The sequence below is a fragment of the Rattus norvegicus genome, chromosome 4 (genome assembly GCF_021556685.1).
Source record: "Rattus norvegicus strain SHRSP/BbbUtx chromosome 4, alternate assembly SHRSP_T2T, whole genome shotgun sequence".
Classification (NCBI taxonomy): Eukaryota; Metazoa; Chordata; class Mammalia; order Rodentia; family Muridae; genus Rattus; species Rattus norvegicus.
Window position 1 is genome coordinate 178,586,542 of NC_141537.1, and position 26,555 is coordinate 178,613,096.

General features: G+C 43.2%; 1 pseudogene; it reads right to left on the reverse strand.

The window, feature by feature from the left end:
- Positions 1 to 2,512: 2,512 nt before the first annotated feature.
- Positions 2,513 to 25,787, reverse strand: LOC147995134 (large ribosomal subunit protein eL28 pseudogene; annotated as a pseudogene).
- Between the last annotated feature and the right edge of the window lie 768 nt (positions 25,788 to 26,555).

Genomic DNA, 26,555 nt, shown 5'->3' on the forward strand with positions numbered 1-26,555 from the left:
TATAACTTTTTCTCTTTCTCCACTTTTTCTCCACCACTACCTTTATTGTTTTAGATGGGTGGTTCCTCATTTTACAGTAAGAGAAGTACTAGACTTACAATCAGATTTGATGTGTGTGTGTGTGTGTGTGTGTGTGTGTGTGTGTGTGTGTGTGTGTGATACGCAAATGTGTGTCTGATATTGGTACTTAATCACAGCTCTTGGCCTGGTCTACTGGGCTGAGTTGATTTGCAGCCAGGTGATGTTTACACATGGATCTCTACCTCTGGAGCAGGTCACCACAGTCTTCAATCAACATGCTGATAACTCTGTAACCTCGCTAGTTTTACAGCCTTAAGTAATATTGTGTCACCTTATTCATCTTTGGCAGGCAGGCAGGTGGTAGGGATTGGAGGGGATCCAAGAAGGATGTGTGTGCAACAATGTAACGGTTTTCCATGATCCCTCATTCTCCCTTTGGCAGCCATCACTTTCCCCCGCACCTGCATCTTCAACTGGATGGCTTAGTCCAGGGTCTGTGGGAAGTCAGAGGGCAGGTGGCCTGGGTGCACCGACATTGCTCACTTCTGGGGTTCTTCTCTCAGTGGTCACATGACACCCCAGCCTTAGAAGCTCTTATTGCATTCTCTTAATTTAAGGTCCATTACTTTAAATCACAACATCTCTGCTATTTGCTTTGTGCTTTTGATTTTCAGAACATTGGCTTTCTCCTTAGAATCCCTTTGTCCCCCTCAATGTGTCTGTGTCTAGCCCCTAGCACCCCTTTTTCCCTGCAAGTTTCTTGGCTCCTCAGTGCAAACGTGTGTGATACAAACAAGGCGTGGTATGTTTTTCTTTGGTTTGTACGGGAAGTCACTTTGAGTGAGAGGAAATAAAGCACAAATGTCTAGACTTTTAATAAGGTCCTGCCATATAGTGACACCTCAAATGTTCTCTTATTTGTGGGTTTCACATGTGAAAAATCCTGCACTCCTAGTCTACAAAATGAATGAGTTTCTTCTGTGACTGTGTTAATGTTTCCACCTATCCTCTTTGAGCTCATTATTCTGATACCTTAAGCCCGACTCCTGATTAACATTATTTCTCATGCCTTCAGTTCCAGATCTTCCTTAGTTTGTACTTATTTCTATCCCTAATCTCTTTTACTTCCTTTCTTATCCTTACTGTCCCACACGTACATAAGTAGGTAGGGACGACTAGGAGAAGAGGAGGAAGGAAGAGAAAGAAGACAGGAGAACAGGAGGTCTCCATTAGATGGACTGGAGAAGGAGAAATGCTTCCTGAGGTCAGGCTGATGGGGCAGAAATAACCCAGGCGAGACTCAGACAGCAAGTACTTAGGGAGCGCAGCTGTGAATCTAGCTTATAGAAAAATAGATTAGGGGCAATAGCCCAGTAATTGTGATAAAACTGATTAAATAAACCCATAGGACTCTGCCTTGATTACTTGATGGCTGGCTGGGTCATCTTAAGAACTAATAGAGTTGATTAAGAGCACCCACAACAATAGATATACCAGGGCAGAGGATGAAAACAGTCAGAGAGGAGGGTGGAGTGAGAAAGAGGAGAGTAAATTGTGTCCTGTGGTTCACATCCCACCACTGGCTTGTGGGTGTCCAGTCTGCTGCTGACCCGTTGAAATGGCTGTGATCAAACCACCTGCTTCTGCAGGGGCCTGGTCCTCATAGTTCTTCTGATTTCTTCTCACACCTTCTGCTCTGTTGCTTCTTCTCATGGGCAGCCTTTAGAATTTCTCATGGTGCTGGGCTCCTAGCCCATGCTCACAGCTGCATGGCTTTGACAGAGCCACTGCTCTGACAAAGGAACACCACAGAAATAGAGTGTGTGTCTTTGTGTGTCTGTGTGTCTGAGAATGTATGTGTCCATATCTACAGTACATGTGAGTTCGGGCATCTGTCCGAGGCTATACAAAGGCTTCATGTCCCTTCGAAGAACTGTTACACTATGAATTTATTTTATCCCCTTGACAGGTTCAAAAAAAGCCCCACAAATGCAGAACAGACAATTTTGAAGTTGTGGCAGATTTCTGACCTTACACATATGCACAGGTCTACTAAACACATGGATGATATTTGAGCCGATTTTCTGGGGGGCTTTTCCAAATGAAGCAGCAGTGGGCATTATCCTGTTGTTCTCGTGGTGAATATCTACATGTATGGATGTGCATGCAGATCTGCATAGTGGGCATGGTGGGTGATGTTCTCGTGGTGAATATCCATCTACATGCATAGGGGCGTGACCACATGCTATGTTTACATTATTTCTTTTAAATGAAACTGTCAATCTTTTAAAAGTAGTTGTATTATCGTTCCTACCAACCAGCGTATGAGAGACTCCCTTTCTGCAGTGTCTTCGTCATCCCTTGGTCTGGTTAGTATTTTTAATTTCAGCCATTTTTATAAGTGGAAGGGAATGTGCATGCGTGCGCGTGCGCGCGTGTGCGTGCAACTGAAAAAGTCAGTGAACTCTTTATTGCTTCTGGGGTGTGGGGTTCAGGAGCTCTTGGTGGAGCGGGTCCATTTCTTCTTCACCACCACAGGCTTCTGGCTTCGAAGGATGGCACTGGCCCTGAGAATGGCGGCCATGCGCAGATCAGGGTCGCACTTGTTCTTTCAGATCACGTGCCTGATGCTGCTGAGAGTGGCCCGCGCATTCTTGTTGATAGTGGTCCTCATATAAGAAGTGGCAGCTTTTCGCTGACCGGATCTGGGTTTTATAACCACCACGACCCCTTTGCCATCAGCCGCGGACTACACTCCGACGGTCTTGCGGTGAATTAGCCCGTTGTAGCGGAAGGAGTTTTGGGCTTATGATTACTGGGCTCTGTGCTGCATGCACGTCTGCTTGTTCCTCTTGATCAAGAAACTGGAGCAGCTCGAACGACCATCATTGTAGATGCGCGCACAGGGCGGCGGCTCCTCTCCCTGTGGTGGCCGGAGACGGAAAAAGTGTGGCTCTTTTTGTTGTTGTTTTGGATTTTTTGTTTTTGTTTGTTTGTTTCTTGTTTGATTTTTTACTTGCTTTTCCAATGGCTAATATTAGCAGCTTCTTTTCCTGTGTTTATTTTCGGTCCACGTACCTTGCTTCGTGAAGCGTTTCTTCAACCCCTTCGTTTAGTTGTATGTGTTTTTCCTATTGTTGATTTGAAAATGTCATGTATTTGCTACAAGTACTTCATCAGACATACTCTCCAAATAGTGTCTTCACATTTATGGCTTGCCAACTGTTTTTTTAAATGTTTAGTATCTTTAGAGGGTCACAACTTATAATTTCGATGAAACACAATTTACCGTTTTTTTTTTTTTTCTCTTGCACACTTTGTTTTGATGACATAGCGGAGGCCTCTTTGCCCAAACTTCAGTCAGACTTTCTTCTGCGATCCCTTCTAGAAGTTTTACAGTTTACAGATTTCCACTTATGTCCAATGGTAGGTCCCATAATCTACTTTAGATTAATTTTCAGTAGAGCATAAATTTGGATCCTATTCATCTTTTTGTCTCTGAGTTGTTCTAGCGCTCCTTGTTGAAAACACCACTCTTAGGTGTTTGAAGCTTCCTGTAAGAGAATCAGCAGCGCGATACTCTTGTCTCTCAGTTGCTTTTTCCTGAGGTTGAAACTCCTCACGTCTTAGAAATGGATTCAGTGCCTGTGTGCTCCAGCAGTCTGTCTCATTATCCCTCTCTGCAGATTACTTCACTGTAAAAACACACCACCGTGCACGCCTCCCATGGACTGCATGCTGAGGCTTCAGGCTGTTCTCGGCTTCTTGCTCTTGGGGGCATTCTGGCCTTCTGAGGGTGTGTGCTCGAACCTTAGTGAGGCACATCTTTGGGAGTGGGATTTCTGCATCACGGGGTATGAAAATGATCGGAGCTGTCAATGGTGCCAAGATGGCTGCAACTATGTCTCATCGGCACGTATGAGAGCTTTATTCACAACCTCCTCACATTCTCAGCCTTTATTTCAGTCACTCCGGAGGCATGGAGTATTGCCTAGATTCCCTCCAATATGGACTTCCCCAAGTGATAGCAATATTGAAACTATTACACATGTTTTGAGGCCATTTGGCTATCTTTTCTGACATAACTTTTCAAGATTGCTTTTATTTCAAACATGTTTGTTCATTATTTAACAATCAAAGTTTTCACGTTTTGAGGCTGGGGGAGATGGATTGGCGTCGAAGAGCATGTGACGTCCTCGCAGAGGACCTAGGAGTCTTAACTACCAGGAGACTCATGTGAATGAGATGTGAGACCAGAGATCAATGCAAAAGCAAGAGGTTTATTATTCCAGCGAGCTGGGGTCTGCCTGCATCAGGAAGAGAGGCAACCCTGAACAATCGGTTCGTTCAGTTTTTATACATTTCGTAAAGGGTGGGTTACAGTGATGGTGATTGGGCATACAAGCATTGGCAGGATCAATTGACCCTTTAGGTTGCTGCAAACTCCAGTAGCGTTGGGGTCCTTGCTCTACGTTCCTCTAGATAAAGCTGAGACAGCCCTGCCTGGGAGGAAAGGACTGTCTGGCATCTTGGAGACATTCAGGGATCTGAGACAGATAAGATTGGGGCACTCCCTCCTGGATGGGAGGGGTTGTCTGGCACCCTGAGGCTGGTGGAAAAGTACTAGTCCTTTTCTTTCAATAGCACCCATGTCAGGAAGCTCTGACGCTTCCAGTTTCCAAGGGCACCTGCATTTATGTACCCATACCCTCACTCACAAAAGTAAATATAAAAGAACTCTTTAAAGACTTTCACATTTTGTGTGAGTTCTTTGTTGAACATGTCAGGTTTACTTATTTTTGGATTTATTTTCATTTTAATTATGGGCATATGTGTGCGTCTCTAGGTATGCACGTGTGAGAGCAAGTGCCTCTGAAGGCTAGAAAAAGGTGTGAGAACCCTGGGGCTAGTGGTATAGGCTGCTGTGAGACACCACTGGCCATCAGTGCTGGTGACCGGATTTGATTCTCTTGGGTTAAGCACTCTTAACCACTGAGCTGTCTCTCCAACCCCGAAAACGTTTTAATAGCATGAAACCGAATCTTTCATAAAATGGCTGGGGCACTAAGGCTTTATTGAAAGGCTTCGTGCAAGTTGTCCTTAATGTTCTCTTTCAGAATTTTTGTCTTCGAAACTTAGACCCATGAGGTAGCTTGATATCTAGAAAGTCCTTCCTCTACAGATGTCTGGGCTGGTTTGGATGAGAATGGCCTCCACAGGCTCATATGTTTGACTTCTTGGTCCTCAGTGATCTGTTTGGAAAGGAACTGTTAGGAAGTGTGGCTTTGTTGGACAAGGTGAGTCGCTGGGAGTGGTCTCCCCCTCCCTGTTCTCCTTCCTCACCCTCCCTCCTTTCCTCCCTCCCTCTCTGTCTCCTTGCTGCCCGTGGGTCAGGATGAAAAGCTCTCAGCTGCTGTTCTGGTTCCATGTCAGTCTGTTTCCCCGCCAGAGTGATCATGGACTAACCCTTGAAAACTGTAAGTAAGCCCCATGTAAATGTTTTCTCTGTAAGAGTTGCCTTGGTCATGATATCTCTTCACAGCAATGGATCCCTGACCAAGATAATATCCAAGAGATGTAGGCTATGTACTATGTGGGATGTCCTTTGCCCATTGACCCTTAGCGCACAGCATCCCCCACCCCGTGTGTGTGTGCGTGTGTGTGTGTGTGCGTCTTTTATTAATTTTCTAGTTTGTGACTTAATTTTCATGTTATACGGAGCCCCAAATGCAGAAACCCGCCAGGCAAGACTTGTTCTTCAAAAGTGCCCACGAATCCCTGGATCCTTTCCATTTTCTTATAAATGTGGTAACAGCTTAGCAATTTGTACAAAAGTCTTATTGGCATTTTGATTGTTACTATGTCAGTTCTATAGGTCAACTTGAGAAGAAATGCTTCAAAAGTTACCAACTAGCCCAATTCATGAAATAGCACAGCCCTCCACCTCATAGGACCCTTTCACTGCATTTATTCCTACAGATTTGGTATATTTTGTGGCAACATCAAATATCATTTAAATTTGATTTTGTTTCGGAGTTGGAACAGTGATCGTGGAAAGGACATTGGCTGCTCCTGCAAAGGAGCTGGGTTTGATTCCCAACACCCACATGGTGACTCATGGCCATGTATAGCTAAGTATCAGGAAATCTGATACCCTCTTTCTGGCCTTGGCGGGCACCAGGCATGTACCTGGTACACATGGACACATGCTGGTGAACACACACATACACACACACATACACACATACATACACACACATATACACATACATACACACACATACACATACACACATACACACATACATACACACACATACACACATATACACATACATATACACACATATACACACATACACACATACACACATATATGTATATATACATGTATATATATATATAAATAAAAATTTAAAGAATTTAATTTTTTTTCTACAAGAACATGAAGACATGGTCTTCGTGGCAACTCCATGGCCAGGTTCTGTCAGGAAGACTCCCACTTCTCATCTCCGTATTTAGGTGTGTGTTGTGCTGCTCTGTGACCTACCTGACAATAAACGGTTTCCAGGGGAAGCCTTCCTTCTGGCTTACAGTTCAAGGTGATACTGGCCACCATGGTAGGCATTTCTGTTGGTAGGAGCCAGAGACTGGTTGGCCATGTCCCATCTGCTGTCAGACAGTGAACATCGAATTGGGAGTACATTATAAAACTTCAATCCCATCCACGGTGAGCCCCTCTCTCTGGTGAGGGTCGACTCTCTCAAAACTTCACAATGTTTCCAAACAGCACCCCCATCTGAGCACCATGAGTTCAACACATCAGCCTAAAGGGGGCACCTCACATCCTAACCACAAAAATATTTTATCGTTCTGATTATAAGATACAAAACCAGATACTTTTGTATATCATACACTTAGCAATAATATTTGCAGGACAGAGATTATGATCCTTTAATCCCTTTATTTGGGGGATTAATTATGTCGCACGGGTTCAGAAGTGACCTTTGATGAATATTTGATAAATATTTGCTGCATGAAAAGGCATGCTTCTCCAACCTTGAGCTTCCGTGAACCTTCTACATCCAATTATTAACTAGATGTTTTCCTTTGGCTCTATGTCCAGTGGAACACTTATGCCTTGAATTCAGTGAAGTAGACTTCCCTCTCCTCTATGCTCCTCTCCCAGTGACTCAACTGTCCAATTAATTCTCCATGACACTCATCTGACCGTTTATTTTTATGGCTTCCTTTTTCTTATTTGGCTGCCTGTATCAAATCAGCCCTCATAAACTATTCATTCTTGCTTGCTGGATTGTTGGCTTTGAGCCCTTTCCATGGTCAGTGGCCTGCTTCAGAATGTTTCTTCTTCATTCCTTGACTGAGTTGACTGTCTCGGATCTTCTACTTCCCGGTCTTCTCCCCGTACATCTAACAAATCAGCGTTCCGCAGGCAGGAATTTTAATTACGCATTTCCTTCAACAAAATAAACTACCATAGACCCCTTTACCTAACACTATTTTGTCATAATTATTGCACCCTGCATATAAGGTCCGACCTTGTCTCTAACACACTCCCCCATTCAGCCTCATGAGAGGCAGCTTCTCGTCCTGCTCTGACCACTTCTACACCATGGCTCTTCCATTCCCACAGAATGCCTGCTTCCCTTTGTGTGTATCCTGCTGTAGCTACAGCCTCCTGTGAGACCCAGCTCCTTCAAGAAGACTATCAAAGAACTGGGTCATCTCAAAGGGAAATTCCCTTTACTCTGTGCCCTCCTGATCTCTGTAGTTTAGAATGACTACTTTTGAGATGAGGCTATTTTGTGGTGTCTTGTTTTTAAGCGTGTGTTTGGGCATGCACATGTGGGTACTGTGTCTCAGAGCCATTGCCTCCCTAAATGTTGTGAGCCAATTTGGGTCCTGCAAGTGTAGGACACTGGGGGTCTGGAGAGATGGCTCAGTGGTTAAGAGCACCGACTGCTCCTCCAGAGGTCCTGAGTTCAATTCCCAGCAACCACATGGTGGCTCACAACCATCTGTAATGAGATCTGATGCCCTCTTCTGGTGTGTCTGAAGACAGCGACAGTGTATGCGTATACATAAAATAAAAAAAAATCTTCAAAAAAAAAGAGTAGGACATTGAAGGTTGTCCTTTGGCCTCTAGATATTTATCCACATACACACATACACACACATGCATACACTCACACATAAGAATGTGTACAGACAAACACAGATGTACACACACACACACACACACACACACACACACATACCAAAAAGATACCCACGCTGAAACTAATTATTTGTCTTCATAGTTGTGGATTGTCATAGAAGGCTGACCTATGTTTTAGTTACTCACAGAAAGAGACAGATTTCCCGAGCAGGACTGTTTTCTACTGTTTCCCAAGAGACCAGTTTGATGATGGGAGCTCAAGGCTTCACAGCAAGCACAGTCTCCCTGCCCCACCCCTCCTCCTCTTCAGGTTGCAGTTGCGGATGCCCCAAATCGGGTTCCTTCTCAGGTTTAGGGTGCCCTGCAGATCAGCAGAGAAACTAGATCATTAAGTGGGGAGTTTCGGGGACAGGTTCCAGGCAAGAGAGCTAAGGTGCTTTTCTTAAAATCAAAGGTTGACAGAATGTGCAGGCTTCCCTTTTAAATGTAGATGTCCTCCTTTGCTTGCCTCCCTGGGCTTTAACTTCCCATTTGGTTAGTGCTAGAGGCTACATATTCCTTTCCATATTTAAAAAAAATCTTGAGATCGAAATCCAGCCGACCAGAGGAATGGGAAAGAAAGGCATCTGCTAAGAGAAACGCACCCACAGCTTAAAAACAGAGGTGGTTAAAAGTGTGGTCAGCTACCTGATGCAGAGTAGGCCAGATCGGAGAGCACAGAGGCTGATGGTGTTTGAATGGGGCTGGAGTGGGTGGGCTGGAGGGGCGGGGGGAGAGCCCAGTTTTCATGCCTTGGCACTTTTGTTACTTGCAAGCCTCAGAACCTTCCTTCCTCACCCGCACACTGTTAATTTGTTTCAAGCACTTTCTGTTACCCGTGAAGCCCCCCTATTACATAACAGCTGCGCTTTGCTCATCTGTTTACTTAGTTACTTCATGAAATTACGGGGACTATAACTTTTGGGCTTTATAGACTTTGCCCATTTCTGTTTTATGCGAGGAAAACCCAAACAAATTATTCCCATATTTTCCTTTGTAAGGAAAGTCCCGTCTGAGCCCCACTGTGCCAGCCTCTGCAGTTTCGGTCTCCTCCTTAACTGGAGTAAAGAAGTGGTTCTTTTTTTCCCCTTGAATGTGCATATTCCTGCCGGAGTTTAAAAACTTCCATAAATCAATAAAGTAATTGCTACATAATGACCTATTGTTAGTGTCTGTGCCCAGAATGATGTCACAAGGGGGTAATGGAGCTACTGAATCAAAAAAAAGATGGCAGCTGTTTCCAATTTATTTGAGAGTCAGTTGGACAGAAAATTAAATAAACACATAGACAAGAGGACAAGGGCAGGCCCTTGTATTATTCTTATGATAGTTTTAATTCAATTGCAAAAGTCAGCAGGCAGTTGATACTGTGGCCCGGAGTTTCATTAACTGCTTGTCTCTTGTGTCACCAGGACTGCTCCTGCTCACTCTGTCCTTCTTGGCTTCTGTTATTTGCATTTTAAAGCATGGGTCAAACTTTTTTCTCTTGAGTGTGTGTTTTCTTCTTTTAATTTGTTAATACAGCCAGTCCTTCAGGTCTCAGAAATGCATGATTGGAAGAAGCCACTTAGTCAATTTCCCCCCTCCCCTCTCTCTGCGCCTGTGTGTGTGTGTGTGTGTGTGTGTGTGTGTGTGTGTGTTTCTTAGAGATGCCAGCCTAGAATTTTTAAAACAATTGCTCTCCTCCTTGGGGGAAGGCCTGGAGACTTGTGTTTGTTGTTGAGCCCTAAGAGAAACCCAGTCACCAGGTTTGCAGGGCTCCCTCCACTGTGACTGGGCCCTTTGATGTGATCTTTTGAAGTTCTTGCCTGGGGGCTGCTAGAGAGGATTATCAAAAGTAGCCTTAACAGCCCAGGTTGGAGTGGGGCGTGCAGAGCCCTCCACTCCAGGCTTCTCATTCCCTTCAGCAGGTTTGGGAGGTGGGGGGTGGAGCTCTGCGCAGAGGAGGTTGCCAAGGCCTTCCACCAGCTGCCTGTGTGGGCTCTCCCCTCCACGGCTCTCCCCTCCACCGTGTCCGTTGGCAAGCCTGTTCTCCAATAACTGAGAGGTTTGCCGTTTTGTGTGGTAACCACCGTCATCATCATTATTATTTTCTTTTCTTAACCGATGAGTTTGATTGCCTCAGAAACAGAAAGGTCATGCTTACAAAAGATTCAGGGGATCTTTGAGATAAACTCAGTGCCTCTTTGTTCTAGGGGTTAGAAAGGCTGACATCTGATGTCTTAAGGATTCTTACTCTAAACTGATTTTTTGGGGGGGACAGTGATAAACTTGAGGAAGAAATCTACGAGATGGGCATCCAGAGGAAGCTTTGAAACAGAAGTAAGGGATCCTAGAGCAGAAAAGATCAAAGAGAGGAACGTGTGGGAAAGGAGGAGCTAGAAGAGAGGACAGCGCAGTCACCAAGTCCATGCAGGGTGCTAAGCAGCACAAGGAACAATGGAGTCTGCCTTTAGCATTTCAGAGAAGCCCCAGCAATGGCGCGGGAAGGCTGATGGTCAGTGCAACGGGTCAAATGTGTCTTCAACACATAAGCTGTTCAACAGAGCAGACCCGGTAGACCCAAGGGCTCTGGTCATCCATGCAAACACTAGGAAGAAAGTGGAATGCCTCAGAAGGGGCAAAGCAGCGCGTAGCCAACATGGGCTTCTGAGTGAGCTTTCCATCTTAGAGAGGAGGCCAATGGGCTGCGGGGTTCTGTGTGGGAGGCTGGTGCCGGAGGCCTGCGTGGGAGGCTTGCGTTTCTGTAGAGGAAGCCAGAAAAGTGGGCAGTGGGAAAGAGCAGAGCATAGAGCATAGGGTGTGCAGGCCACTTAGGAGTGTGAGATTTCCTGTAATTGCGATAATGGTCCTAGGAATAAGTAGACAGTGTGTCACACATGATGAGATGTTCATGTTGGGAGGTTGGCAGGACTCAGCGGCGAGCTGGGCAAGTGACCACGCCCTAAGCGAACACCAAGCCTCACCCAAGGAGCAGATGATTATGCATTAGGAGACCTCTGGCGGGGGTCCCTGTGAACACCCAGAATCAGACAGGATATCTTCACATGGAAAGATCTGCATTTAAAGCTTTTCTTTTAAAACTTTAAGAGTTACCCATGAGAAGTTAAGTTCGTCCCAGATGGCGGCTGCCTCTCGGTTGTGAGGGGCCGAAGTCCGATACTCAACAGCAGATTTCACGCCGTGGAATGCAGGTTCATAATTGTTCTTTTTGAAAGGAAATCAATAACTTTCACCAGCACCAATTATCCAGGACTTAAAAAGGTTTTATGCATTCTTTAAAAAGGTCTTTTGAAAACAGAAGGTAGGAATAAATTCATAGGTAAGATACTAGGTAAAAATATGTTAGATTAAAGTTCAAAGTTTTAATCTCATTATTTTATTAAAATGCTTTCAGTGGTAGAAGCCAGGAGTACCTCCACAACACAATGGGTAAGCGGTATATTTAAATGAGCTCAGGGGAAAGGGCATATCAGGTCATTCCTATAGAGTCAAAGAATAATTCTGGCAAGCAAATCAGAGTTAACAGAAACCTGTAACTGGGGTGTAGGACAAGTAGACAGAGAACTGAAGGCCCAGGAAGGCATGGGCCTCTTCTGTCTTTCTTACAGATAGCATGGCGTCTAGCCCAGGAAGATGGGAGGGAAATATCGCATTGTGATGGTGGAGAAATCCTAGCCAGTTAAAGGCAAGGCCTTCCCTTCATGATCTGTTTGGAAGATTGCAGGGACCACAGTCAGGGGGATTCTGCTGTGGAGAACAAGATGCAATGTGGGTGCTTTTGTTTGCAGAGGCCACAAGGGGGAGGACATTGGGATTCCTAAGTCTGGAATTACAGTGGCTGTGAATAATCCTGTGGATGCTGGGAATCAAACTCAGGTCCTGTGGAAGAGCAGCCAGTGCTCTCTCTCTCTCTCTCTTTTTTTTCTTTTTTCTTTTATTTTTTTTTTCGGAGCTGGGGACCGAATGCCAGTGCTCTCTTAACTGCTGAGCTATCTCTTCAGCCTACCCACTTCTTTAAAAATTTGTTTTGAGAATTTCATGTGTACATGCACACACACATACATATATGTGCATATACACATATATGTGATTATATGATTTGCATGCAATTATGCATATGATCATTCATAGTCATCATATGTGCATGATGCATTTTGATAAAACCCACTACCATTGCCTCCCTCCAAAACCTACCCATACTAATTTCACTCTTAGTCACTCCCTACTATTCTTCCCCTCCAAACCCCAGTGTTCCTCACTGCTTAAAACCCTCGCAGTTCACTTGGTGATGCTGTTTGTACACAGGTACGGGATGATTCAAGCAGATCAAGCCAGCCAGCAGTTGACAAAAGCTCTTCAGCGAGGGGCGGGGCCCCAAGAACCCTCCCCATCAATGCTGGCTTGAGCCTTTCTGGGCCTTTTCATGTGGCCACAACGGGTGAGAGTTCCTATGTGTGGTGGCATTCTCATGTTTGTCAACTACTACTGTCCTGCAAATGTCCCCTGCCTCTGGCTTTTGCAAAAATCTTCCCAACCCCATTATAGTCACCACATAGGTAACTTATGTTTCATTTAAGTGATTTTTTTTAGCCCTAATTTGGAACAGTAGTTAAATTAAAAAAAAATAATGGGAGTCACAGAATAAAATATTTGTGGGTTCAAATCCCAGCTCACTCATGATAAACGTTAGGACCTTAGGTTCCTCATCTGTAAAATAAAAAAGCCTGTCACGATATCTCCTAGTTTCGGGTGTCATAGATGCCTTAGCTGTTATTGTGACCTTTAAAGCTAATTTGAGGTTGAGAGATAGGGCTCAGTGGTATATTGTTTGCCTAACACACCTAAGGTTACAGGTTCGATCCCTATTAGCACACATAGACACGAAAAGGGGAACTTGGATAGAGTGTGCATTTCAACAGCCTTGTAATAAAAAATATACACAATTGGTGGCAGCCTATATCAACCACCCTGACAATTACTAAGACATGAGTAACCCCCTGATGTAGCAGAGTGGCAGAGCGGAAACATCTCATCACCCGTGAGCACTGCTGACAGTCAGATGGTTTAGTCTGGGGGGTAAGAGAATTACCTAGGAACCCCAAAGCATCCACTGGGCCGGGCAGGGCATACTCACCAAGGGCGTTCCCTTGCCTGGACCCTTCCTGGCCAGGAGGTGGGTGTGGACCACGCCCCAGGCGCCTCTGGAGGAGTCTAGGCGTGGAGAGATTCATAAATCCTTACCAACCATATGTTTGTTATACTGGCCTATGATTGTGAGGTGTCTACATCACAACCCTTGATTCCCTTAGCAACGAAAACAGATCGCCAGATGCCTCTTGTTTTGTGATTTCCCCATTAAAAAGTGGAATGGGGAAACATATGTATGAGGAAAAATATCCCGTATCCCTATTTTACTTTAAGAAATACTCATTTGACAGTAAAGGGCTGTATACACGAAAGCCTCAAGTCCCCGTCCCTTCCCCTGGGGGCCTCTGGGGGCTGGTCAGTACTTGAGTCATCTTTTCGACACTTCACTCCAGCACATTACACAGTGGCTCAAAGCCCGTCTCTTAGGCATAGTTTCAGCGACTGCTGCTGATCATGCTTTCAATTAGGTGCCCGTGGAATCATGGGTACGCTGATTACACTATATTCTTTTAAGGAGATAAAGGGAGCAGCTAGAGTAACGAAGTCAGAGCCGTAAAGAGAAAATAACGAAGGGCGTAAAAGTCACATAGAGCCAGCAAGTCTGTACTTGATATCGAAGCGTCTTCTGAAGTGCTCCCCACCCCCACCCCGTGCCTAAAACGCAGGCGCACGAAGGGGTTGTTTGCTTCTGGTTTTCAGATCCCTGTTTGTATAGCATGAATCGCTTTGGTGATATAAAAAGTAATGTGTGCTCCTCAGTAACCCTGTTGTCTTTCCATCTGAACCCCTCTCTTAAAGCTGCTCCATTTGGTACGAGATCAGCCGCAAGTCAGCTTTTAGGAATCACGCGGGCTCGGTACGGTCTTGCTACGGCATCTTGTACAGCTAATTTCTTTCTACACTTCCACTCTTCAAGGGGCGTGCACGCACTTATGGTGCAACTACATACCCTATTAGTTTTTTAAATCTAAATAGGGCCCTTGGCATTTTTGAGTCTTAAGCTAATTTGTTTAATTCTACCTCCCTTCTGTTGTAGTCAGAGAAGAAAGTTGCCCTAACTTAAGAGACTTAGGATCACCCTTTGTGAAGGCTGCTATGCAAACCCCACTCTCACTGGGTCTTGCTCTGAACTCCGGACTCCTTGTGTTCTCTGTGCAAAGAATTCAGAGACACACAGAGCATGTCATAGAAAGCTAATAGATCTCCTTAAAGAGTAGGGGAGGGCGGGGCTGAGGATTTAGCTCAGTGGTAGAGCACTTACCTAGGAAGCGCAAGGCCCTGGGTTCGGTCCCCAGCTCCGGAAAAAAAAAAAAAGAACCAAGAGTAGGGGAGGGCATACCTGAGGAGGTGAGGCTGGAAATGGCCCCACAGAGCATTGAGCCAATCTGCATTCTAGGAAAGCCCTCACACACACTACCTTTAATGCCTCTAGAACTTTTCCTGAAGGGGTTTGTCCCAACAAGGTGATTGACAGACAGACCTCTTTGAATTGACTCTTACAGGAGGGCTGAGGGCATTTCTGTGTTCTTAATCAGAACGTCTCCAGTTTAACAGTACTCTGGAAAGATAGAAGGTTCTCAGAAACAGGCTTAGGTAGTTATGCACTGATGACCTTCTGCACTGTTCAGGATATCATGTCCCCCACACCAACACCCAGAACTGAACATCTGACTCCAGGCCCTCCCATTGTTTTGATCAGTCACAGTTCCCATTCTTGATTCTGCAAGATGCTAATTATGAGGGAAGGGTCTAGCGCCAAAGGCCACAACCCTGCATTGGCCCAACTACTCCTTGAGCCACTGATTAACAAGTGTCTCTCCTCCCCAAACTGCCCCCCTAGCCACAGCAATTTAAAGAGGTTCAGGCTTGATCTACCATGTGTGTTTATCCTTGATTGTGACCTGGTGCCCTTCAACTCACCAAGCTTCTGAATATTTATATCTTCATCCAAATACATAAAACCAAAGGGGAAGAGACACTCTCAGCAGGCAAGCTGTCAAAGTGGGATTTTCTAGGGCTGCTGTTCTGGAGTACATGAGGCGTTAGGATGTTATCTAGATCTGGGCAGGGCATGCATCTCAACGGCAGGGTGCCTGTCTAGCTGCACATGTGTGAGGTTTGGGGTTGATACTCAGCACTGAATAAAAACAGATTCTAGTTAGACCATTCCTGACCTCTATGTTCTTATGACCACACTAAATAAAGGTCAAGCCATAATATCAGCTCCTGGGAACGCACGAGGGGGGGGACTTTCTTCAGGAACTCTTCAGACTCTGTCCTCCTCGTGAATTGGGGTCATAGTTTGTGTCAAGAGCAGAAAGTATTCAATAATCCTCTGACCCACTAGCTACCATCTAGAAATTCTACCTTAGTATTTTATAATACTTTGCAGTGTTTTGAAAGAGCCAATTCAATGCCTAACATATTCTTTAAAAGCAGGGTTTAGCCATTGAAATAAATTAGTTACAGCGTAACAATAACAGTACCGAATGCCCCTCCTTTTCTGTGTTAGTGTTGAGTTCATTGAATTGCCGCCGGTCTCATCTTCAATTTTGAAAAGTAGATTGCACTAGGTGAATATTACAGTATGTATATTTAAGTTTTATCTTTAAGCACGTATAATTCATTGTTTAACACTTTTATAGCATGTTTTATTAATATGATTCAGAGCCCATGAATATGTTTTTAATAGTGCGTAAGGCGTTTGTTGCTATTGGGATTTGCTATTATTAAGATGTAGCTCTTTAGTTATTTTGAGCTTTACGTGATTTTATTCTCATGAAGAAATAATGTATTGGTTTAATAATAACATACTTTAAAATCTCCAGCTAAACCCTGAGCATTTCCTTTGCCACCACGGCCATTGTTCTTAGTCGAAGGCGACACACACAGACTGTGACCATCCCAGACCAAAGCTTCTGAATTCATTTTCGAAAATGCTTGAGTTTCAATCATTATGATATTCTCTTTTAAAAAAAAAATCACCATTGCTACTCACAGCCCTTTCGTCTCAGATGCATTTTCCTATAATTTTGGCAGTGAATTTTTGCTTCGTCTTTCCTTCTTTTTTTCTTTTTTCTTTTCTAGGAGGCAGTAATCTCATCCGGTCAATATGTCAAGTATGAGATGAAATTACCTATCGATTAAGATAATCAACCCATCCTCCCTCATCTTCTGTTTTAAGATTTATTTCTGCTTTCAATTATTGGTATGTACATACTATTGTGTGTGAGTAAACACGTGGGAATGCTGGTGACTACACAGGCCAGTTGAGGGCAGAGGCTCTCCTACATCTGGATTTACATGCAGTTATGAGCTGCCACGTGGCTGCTGGACCTTGATCTCAGGTAAGAGATCAGGTAACTTCAAGAGCAGTAAGTACCCTTGCACTGAGCTGCCTTTCCAATTCCACTTTCCCAGCTTCTTGCTGCTCAAACGAGATGTTTCAGTAAATATAATACTGTTAGATATTATATTTATTCAGATGAAGGATTATTTAATTTAAAGGGCTTTGCCAACAGTAGTAGGCATTAGTTACTCTGGCTCACGGTTTCAGAGAGCTCAGTTCGCCATGGTGAGACAGTTTTGGCAGAGGGATTCATGAGGTGATGGAGGAGTAGGAGGGAGAGGGTGGGGAGAGAGAGGATGTGGGAGCCTTCTAACATTCTCCCCTTCTCTTCTTATTCCATCAGGGTTCCAAGTCCACCGGATAGAACCACCCATATTTAGGGTGAAACAGCTAATCCCATAGAAATGCTTCACAGAAACACCTAGAGGCATATCTTACCAACTTCCTAGGTGACTCAAAATCCAGTCAGGTTGTCAATGGGGAGGAACTATAACACTACACTTCTTCCCCATGCCCTTCTCCCCATCCCCAGCCAAGGCCACAGCTCTCAAGTAACCTGCCGCTGATTTGACAGCAAGGTGGAGCCCTTGTATGCTTACGTCCCCTCTTCTCTAGAGTGGTGTAGAGACTCTCTGAAGGCCAAGAGCATAAAAGGAGCTGTATCTGCTACCTAGCCCTTATGACTGACTATTAAAGGACTGTGGACCAGGCTTATTCCTGCTGCTGATATTTCCCATCTCCCTTTCTTTGCCATAAACATCAGGAAAAAGTTTACTTTATCTCAGTCTGACTTTGAATACGAAAAGTTGGCAGTTCACAATATTTCTCTTGTGAACTTAGAGACTCATAAGAAAAGTCTGGCTGGTCTTCATTGTTCAGGCCAGATTTATCATGGGTTGTGAGCTATAGCAAGGGGCAAGAGACAGAGCTGATCGACGATGCTGATGACAACGCTGAGAAAGTTACTTGCAATAGGCTGGCCAACAATTGAGACTAAGCCTCCAAAAATGCTAGCTTCCAAGTAGGTGTTCCTAGGGGTGGAGAGTCTTGACTCAGCTCTGAAAACCCAACTGTATGTGAAGATTTACGTACCCAGAGATTGCAGGAATCTAAGAGACAACACCACACAAGTTAAATATAATTAAATTAATACTAACTAAAATAACTATATTCTGCTTAACTTTTGAGAAGATATTGTTTGATAGTGACCTTTTAAAAAAAAAGTGAGTTTAAATCTCAACATATACTTATAAAAATTAAAAAAATCCTAACTAACTGCTCTGATATCCAGATATGCAGATATGAGGGCTTTATATATTTTTAAAAATTGTCTATTACCTATTATATTAAGAGTATACAGATAATTGTTACATATGTGAATACATCATACACATATATGTATAGTATAGATAAGTCCAAATAACTAGCTATAAATAAACCAATTAGAATATCTGCCAACTTTTCGTATTCAAAGTCAGACTGAGATAAAGTAACCTTTTTCCTGGTGTTTATGGCAAAGAAAGGGAGATGGGAAATATCAGTAAACAAACGGGCAAGATGTAGGAAGCATGCTGTGGTGTGAGCACAGAAAGCAAAAGATGGAGGTGTATGGGAGAGAATTGAGTGGGAGGAGGACTCGGAGGAGGGGGATTAGGGAAAAGACCAAACTAACACAGAGACCTTGGCATCTGGGGGAAGGGATGAGCCATCTAGAAATCACTTAATGGTTAGGTGTATTTAAATAGAAAAGGCTGCATCTACTGAAGCACAGTGGGAGGGATGCAAGACAAAGTCTTGACATTTCACCACGACTTGGATTCTCCTTCAGTGTGTAGTAGTTTGGATGAGAATCACTCCAAGCTCTTTTGTTGAATGCCCGATTGACAGTTGGTGAGCTGCTTGGGAAGGTTACGGAACCATGAGGAGTTGGAGACTCACAGGAGGAAGTAATCACCAGGGTGGGCTTTAGGACTTTAGAGCTTGGCCCTGTTTCCTGTTTTACTTCTTTGCTTCCTGTGCATGGATGAAATGTGATCTCCCTTCTTCCTAGCTGTTGGGCTGGTTAACATTCCTGTTATCATGATGGACTCTCATCACTGGAACTGTAAGCTAAAATAAATCCCTTCTTCCATATCTTGCCTTTCATCCGGGCTGTCTGGGCATTTTATCTCCACAACTGGATAACCCTGACTATTTTGACTGCAGTGAAGAAAGTCCAATAAGGGAAGCTATATGGTTTCCACTTGAAAGGTTTCAAGAAAGACCCGGGAGGGTGGGGTGGAGATGGACGACGTCATGGAGGTTAGTTATGGAGATGAACTCTGTAGGTCTTAGAATTGTTGGAAGGGAACAGCTGAAGGACACATGCTGAATCAAAGGGATGGACTGTCTCTGTGTCATTCAGGAAGCACTGTCAGGAGGGATATGCTTGAAGTTGTGAATTGATCATTTGAATGAATAATGATCTTGTTTATTGAAATGAGGTAGACCAAGGGTGTGGAGAGTTTACCACCGACATCTTGACTTTGAGCTTCATCTTGTCTTCCAGATGGCTGATATCATGTATGGGTTGTGATTAGCTGGATATAATTGTATTTAAAAGTATGGTCTGACTGATCATGTAGAAGGCCCAAGTAGAATGAGACCCATGTGTCACTCCTTGGGGAACACTGGTACTTTAAAGTTGAACAGTGAAGAAGTGAACAGCAGAAAATGGAATGAATCATCTGTGAGTAGGGAAAGAAAGAGGGAAGGAAGGGAGGAAGGAAGGAAGGGAGGGAGGGAGGAAGAAAGGGAGGGAGGAAGGAAGGAAGGAAGGAAGAAGTGAAGTGTATATTGTCATAGTGTCTCAGAAGGGAATGAGTCTCTATGAGGTTGGATGGTCCTTACTGAATTGGCGAGATGGACATCAATGGTACCTACAGCAGAATTGTCACTCTGAAGTGGGAACAGAAGTAGTTTTTGGAGAACACTTCTTTACCTCCACAATACTCCTGCTTAAGGAACCAAGCAAAATTAAAAACTTTCCCTTTCCTCTAACAGAACAGAGAACTTCAAGATCAAATTATCAATTTTCATTGTTATTTAACATGGTACTGTTAATACCACAGCCCTCCTGTCATCTTTGGGCTCATTGTGGCTTTCTTTAACATTGAGGCCCACCACTTTCTTGTATGAGTCCGCTAGATATTATCTTTAAACTGTTGTCATTTTACATGATGCTTTTGAACTATCAATGAGCAATTCAATCTAAAACTTAAAATTCACAGAGAGGCATAGGAATTTGGAGGAATCAAACAGCCCTTCCCCCAGCACACAGAAATTAGTAAAATGAGCCACAACCCTACATTGTTTCCTTCTAGCCTAGTTACCTACAAAAATTGAATTTTATTACATGAAATTTAGTAGGGTGGTCCTGTTCATTGGACACATGAGATTCAAACTAAATTTGTACTTGAAAACTTTGTGATGTCTTTAGTATCTAACCAATGATTCTCCTACTATCAAACATCTAAGATCTAATATAAGAAATATTATAAAACACATATGGAATCTTCCAGAGAGCACACACACACACACACACACACACACACAGAGAGAGAGAGAGAGAGAGAGAGAGAGAGAGAGAGAGAGAGAGAGAGAGAGGAATTCAGTATTCTTAAGCTTCAGTGGACAATAATGTAATGTCATGACAGAGTTCTTAGGATCCCTAGAAGGTACTTTCTTGGTATTGGGCACATCCTTATCAAGATCCAAGAACCTGGCCCAATATTCAGCCCTAAAGCACATCCTGGATATATTCTAGACACTTGTACATGTGGACAATAGTTTGACTAGTTGCTAAATGACCTGATTAGTTACCAAAGTGAATATCCTGCAAAATCTGCTCTTTGTGTAGATGACATAGAACAGGTCACATTAGATGAGGGCAGAGGACATGCCATCATGTTTCCAGGACTAAAATTGATGGGCCACTGTGATCTGATATCTACCCTGCCTGAAATTGGCCAGGTGGTCACCTAGATGGGTTAAGGAAACCATGTGACCTTAACAGTCAGAAATCAGAGCAAGTGGGTCACTGGAGGTTGACCTTAAGATTTTATACCTCAGACCAGCTTCCTGTCTGTCCTCTGCTTCCTGTTCCACCAAGATCTGAACCAGTGAAGAGTCTCATCTGTATATTCCTGCCACCATGCCATTACCTGGCACTATATAGTCAATCACTGCAATGATGCCTTCTCTCCACAGTGGACTGTATCTCCTTAAACCGTGAGCCCAGCAAACAGACCGTTCCTAAAGTCAAGGCTGACTCGATCTACACAGTGAGTTCCAGGACAGCCAGGGCTCTGCAGAGCCTTGTCCCAAGAAACAAGAACAAGGAAACAAGACAACAAAAAGTGGCTTCAGTCAAGCATTTTATCCTATGACAAGAAAATATAGCTAATAATCACCCCCAAACTCCAGTGACTTCCCTGTTTGTCACAGCAGCCTGATTCTAATGAAAGTAAAGAATTCTTGGCATGGGTGGCAGTCCTATTTTAGATAGAAAAGGCTTGGCGCACTCTTTGGAACTTGCTCTGTCTCACCTCTATCTTGTCACCTTTCTCTCACGCTGTCTTTGTGTATAAAGCACCTTCCCTGAGTTACCTCCCTCTCTGAGGCCCACATGTTCCTCAAAGCTGTTCCCGGCTGCTCTGTGCTCCTTCTCTGCCAACTTTCCGGCCCCTCCCTGTGCTCCTGACATCTTCCTGTCTCCATGATGTATATATTTTTAAGACATTAGAGGACTTACCGCCACCAAGTAGTAGGAAATCCGAGCCTCTAATGAATGTAAATTCTTCAGAAGCAGTTAACATCTTTTTACAAAGAAAACTTCAAAGAGACATTCATTCTTTTAACTGACCTTTTTCTTTTTTGGTGTTTTTAACTGATGAACATGTTAAACTTGAAGCACAGGTAGTTATCAACTTCCCAAATTTAAGTATTTTCCATATCCTGCGTTGTGAACGTCTGTCAGTCTCTGATACAAGGAACAGGACAAGGAAGTTTGTGGGACCGAGGGTTAAATAAATGCACACGTCAGAGATGTGGTATTGCAGCAATCGAGTTATTTCTGTCTTATAATTTTAAAGTAATGCAGAAAAATTTTACTCGAGGATCACATATTTTTAAAAGGCTTACTCTGTAATATTATATGGAGGATAATGACACATATTTGAGGTAAGCAACCCATACTTACGCTCAGAACATGAATCTTTAATGACGCTTTTATGCTATACTCATCAATAATAGTAAGTTTTATTAAAGGTAATTTGCAGATACCCATTGGCAAAATATAAGCTATGAATATTCAAATTAACTCATGCACTGTAAATGCTTTAAATATTCATTGGAATCTGGAGACATGGGAGGCAGTTGATATATAAAGACACCACACTGGAAGTTTCTTGAGGGCAGGATTATTTTCTCTGAACTACTTTACACGTTCCCGAACGTAAGTGCACCCTGTTAATAGAGCTTCCTGCTCTTAGAAATCCTGTGAATAGACTGAGTCAATGTGAAATAAGTTAAAACATTTGTCATAGTCTTGCAAGGAGTACTATTCTTCACTTTAACATCAGAGCAGCTCTGTGGGAGATTATATCTCTATGTCTGTCTGTCTATCTGTCTGTCTATCTATCTATCTATCTATCTATCTACCTATCATCTCTCTCTCTATCTATGTATATATCTATCTATCATCTATGCATGTATGTATGTATCTACTATCATGTACGTATGTATGTATGTATGTATGTATGTATGTATGTACCTACCATCTATATATCTATCTTATCTACCTACCTACCTATCTGTGTATATACACATAGTTGTGTATCTGTATGTGTGTGTGCGCGCACACACACACACACACACACACACACACACACTCACACACACATTCAGAGTATATATATATATTTTTTTTCAGGATATATTTATATCCTGCATTGATTAGACATTAGCCTGCGTTTAAGGAAGTTCCTCACAGTATCTCATGGATCACAGAATATCTGTCCAGCTACCTAAACTGAAGCGTTTAGTTTTTGCTTAGTAATATTTTTGTTCAACTACATCACATACACAAGTGATAATTGTTTCCCCCAAGACACTGGATACTCCAAACTCATCCGACAAAATCTAATACTATGGCCTTTACTGAGAATATTAGTATTTTTTCCTCATTGAATATGTGAAGAATATGTGAAGTTAAGACTTCCAGAAGGGATGGTCATCACCTGGCTCAGTGTTCAGGATTACGGGTCCCTGAGTAAAGCCTCTGATTTGTTTGAGGAAACACAAGCCCCATATCTGTTTAGAGAAAGATCTGAAAGCAGTGGGATCCAGCGATGGACGTCACATGCTCAGGGCTGGGAGATGACTCACTTGCTGCTCTTACAGAGGACCTGCATTTTGTTTCCAGCACTTGCATTGGGCAATTCACTCAGAATCTCCTTCATCGCCAGGTCCAGGGGAGCAGAACCTCCCACACCAACCCACTTCCCAACCACACGGCATGTTCCCGGTGTACATACAGACAAGCAGGCCTATGTGCAGTTACACGCATCAATCAAAAGAACTAATAAAAGATATTAAAAATCAAAGGTTGCAGTCTCTGGATCAGGCATTTCTTCTTTCCTGTAAGCTTGATCTTAGACAGGCCTGTCCTCAAATCACTTGGGACATCATCATTGATGGGAATGTGAAATCTCTCTACTGCTTACACCCAGTTCCCCTGGGGCAAGGCGCGTGGGACGTTGGATGGAAGAGCTGGACACGCCCTGCACCCTCACTCACTGTCTTTACTGTGCTTGAATATATTATTGTGTATTTGCTTTGCAACAGAAAACATGACTCTCTAGTGATTTTGAGCTATAGCACTTAGGCAGGAAAAGAAAAGCCATGGTGGTGGTTTATTTTGATCCTGAGGTTCTAAGCAATCATTGTTAAAGTCTGATATGGGTTGGGATGAAGTGGAATGAGTAAAAACACTGAACAATGGTGCAAGGAGTGCCTCACTCTTGTGGGGGGTGTAGCTCCGTTTATAGAGTGCCCACCTCTACAACGCATGCAGGGTGTTAACGCATGGGACCCTGGCTTCCTCCTGCCCTATCTGCTTTCTATTGCCATGATGAAGGTGATTAGGTGAGGAGAGGGTTTATTTGGCTTATATATTCTAATCATGCTCACAGAACATCATGAAGGTAAGTCAGGACAGGGACTCAAGACAGGCAGGAGCTGAAACAGGGACCATGGAGGGCTGCTGCTTACTGCCTTGCTCCCTCCACTTGCTCAGCCTGCTTTCTCATAGAACCCAGGACCACCTGCCCAGGGGCGGCACTGTCCTTCTGCATCAGCCATTAATGAAGAAAACACCACACAGACCTCCCTACAGAAAATCTTAGGAAATGCTTTGATTAAAGTTCCCATTTCATAGGTGACTCTAGCTTGTGCTGAGTTGACAACCTAGCCATCACAGATCATGAACACTAGGCATTGCATGAACTGAATATGGTGGCGCAGCCCTGCAATCCCAGCATTCATGAGGGGGGAGCAAGAAGGTCAGAAACTCTGATGTATCCTTGCCTCTACACTGAGTTTTAAGCCAGCGTGAGATACATGAGTCTCTGTCTCAGAAAGCAGAGAAAGGAATCTCTCACTTCTAGTTCCTTTGTCATCAACACCATTCCCCACTCACTGTGTTTAAACCCGGACAATATTCTACGAACTCACATCTCTTCCAGAAATGGAGGAAGACTCCAATCTTACAGTTCTTCCTTCAGCATTTCAGCCAACGGATAGTTTTTATTAAATAACTCCTCCTCTCCGGCCATGCCTGGAGTCTACCAGGTGCGGTCTTCAGGCCCAATAGCAAGCACCTTTATTCCCTTGCAGTCTTGTTAGATAGCTCCAAGTATAATTTGTGATTTCACTAAAAGCAAGGTTTCAGCACACATTAAAACTGTAGGACAAAGTACAGTTAGTCCATCTGACAAAATGAGATCCACATTCAAACAACAGCTGCAATGTGCCAAGTTTGCACCTCAAAGTCTGCTCAGAATGACCTCTGGAGGATACCTGTTTCTTCTGTCCCATGAGGACATTACCTCCTCTAAAACCTATTAAAATATTTAGCATTTATAACAAAATAAACCTATGAAATATCAAGGAACAAACCCACTAATTGATGCCTGATAATATAGACAGCTATAAAAATCTTGCTGATAAAAATTAAAGAAAATTTAGCTAAATGTAAAAATAAGCCATATGTATAGATCAGGATATCTAATACTGAAAGGCACTCTTTCCCCCCCAAAATCACAATGTATACATTAATTCAACCCTAATAAAATTACAATTGATTCTGTTGAACCTGAAAATATTACTTTAAAACATATATAATTGAAAAAACTAAAAAAATATATTTAGGTGAAAGACATCTACAAACGCTCATGTTATTCATCGCCGTTCTCTCTAGAAGCTCCTGATAACGCAGTGGCAGGGTTTAAGTCTAGGATAAACACACAAGAGAGAAGACATTCCATAAAGAACAAAATGGAAGCTAGTGCGTAGTAACTGGGGAGTCGAATGGATGATTGTATTAGGAAACGATTTCTTAATATTAAACTTACTGATTTTTTTACTTGCTGAGTTATAAATCTCATCTTTTAAACTTTCATGTGTGTTTTGCATTTAATCAACCTGTGGCTTTTTACAAAGACTTCTAGTGTGTTTACATATCCCTGTGTATGCTCCCTCACTTCACCATTTACCAAAGAGAATGCCACCGTCCTTACAGAAAGCGAGGAATAGGACACTTCACCTCTCTGTGGCATCTGACTGACTACATAGATGTTATCTTAAGGACTCACAGAGCATTGCCTGCCAGGTGCTCAGACCCACACTACTGATGTAAAAATGGTTGTTCACAGCCTCGGCGACGATGAAGAAGTCTGATGACGTGTCAGAAACCTTCTGCCAGCCCAGGCTTCCAGGAAAAACGATCATGTCTTGAGAACAGAAATGTCTCAATTTACAGCACACACGATGTTTTATTTCCCAGCAAACATTCAGCAATGCAGCCGTTTGCAGAGAACGCATTTTCTCGCTAAACATTTTTCTAATTCTTGAGAAAGAATTATGAACTGAGATTTGCCTGGCTCTACAGCAGTAACCATAGCCCACCCAAGTGTAGTTTTTACAAGGCCAGATTTGTAAAAGAATCTTGACTGAAGATATCAGAAGGAAAAAAATAGGGAGTTATTTATGAACTTATAATGATGAAAAATAATGTTGGCCAGTCATGCAGGTTTTCTTACAATAAGCTATACTTTTGCTTCATGATTCATGATCCTTTTTACTAAAATACTTAGTAAAATTTGCAATCCTATAAATGTAGATGTAGAGGGACTGGAAGCTAAACAAAGCAAACAAACAAATCTGGAGAGTTGTGCCTTAATTCTAACCTCACATGTTGAAGGCAGAGAAGGTCGTCATTTTCTACATAAGTACACAGAAGCACAGTAAGTGTGCTGTTGGGTATCACAAGCCTTCAAAGATGCAAACTGTTGATTGGACATCAAAGAAAGAAAGCTATTCCTTTGTGGAGGTGCAAATTGGTAGTTGGGTCCCTGACATCAGCAAGGGAGGGGACAAAGGAAGGGATACCATGTTGATAAGCTACATTGCTGCCAAGGACTAGGGAATCTCTGATCTCTGTTTCAAAGAGAGGGTGATACAGTCAAATAGAGGCATTAGAGAACACATGGTGTGTGT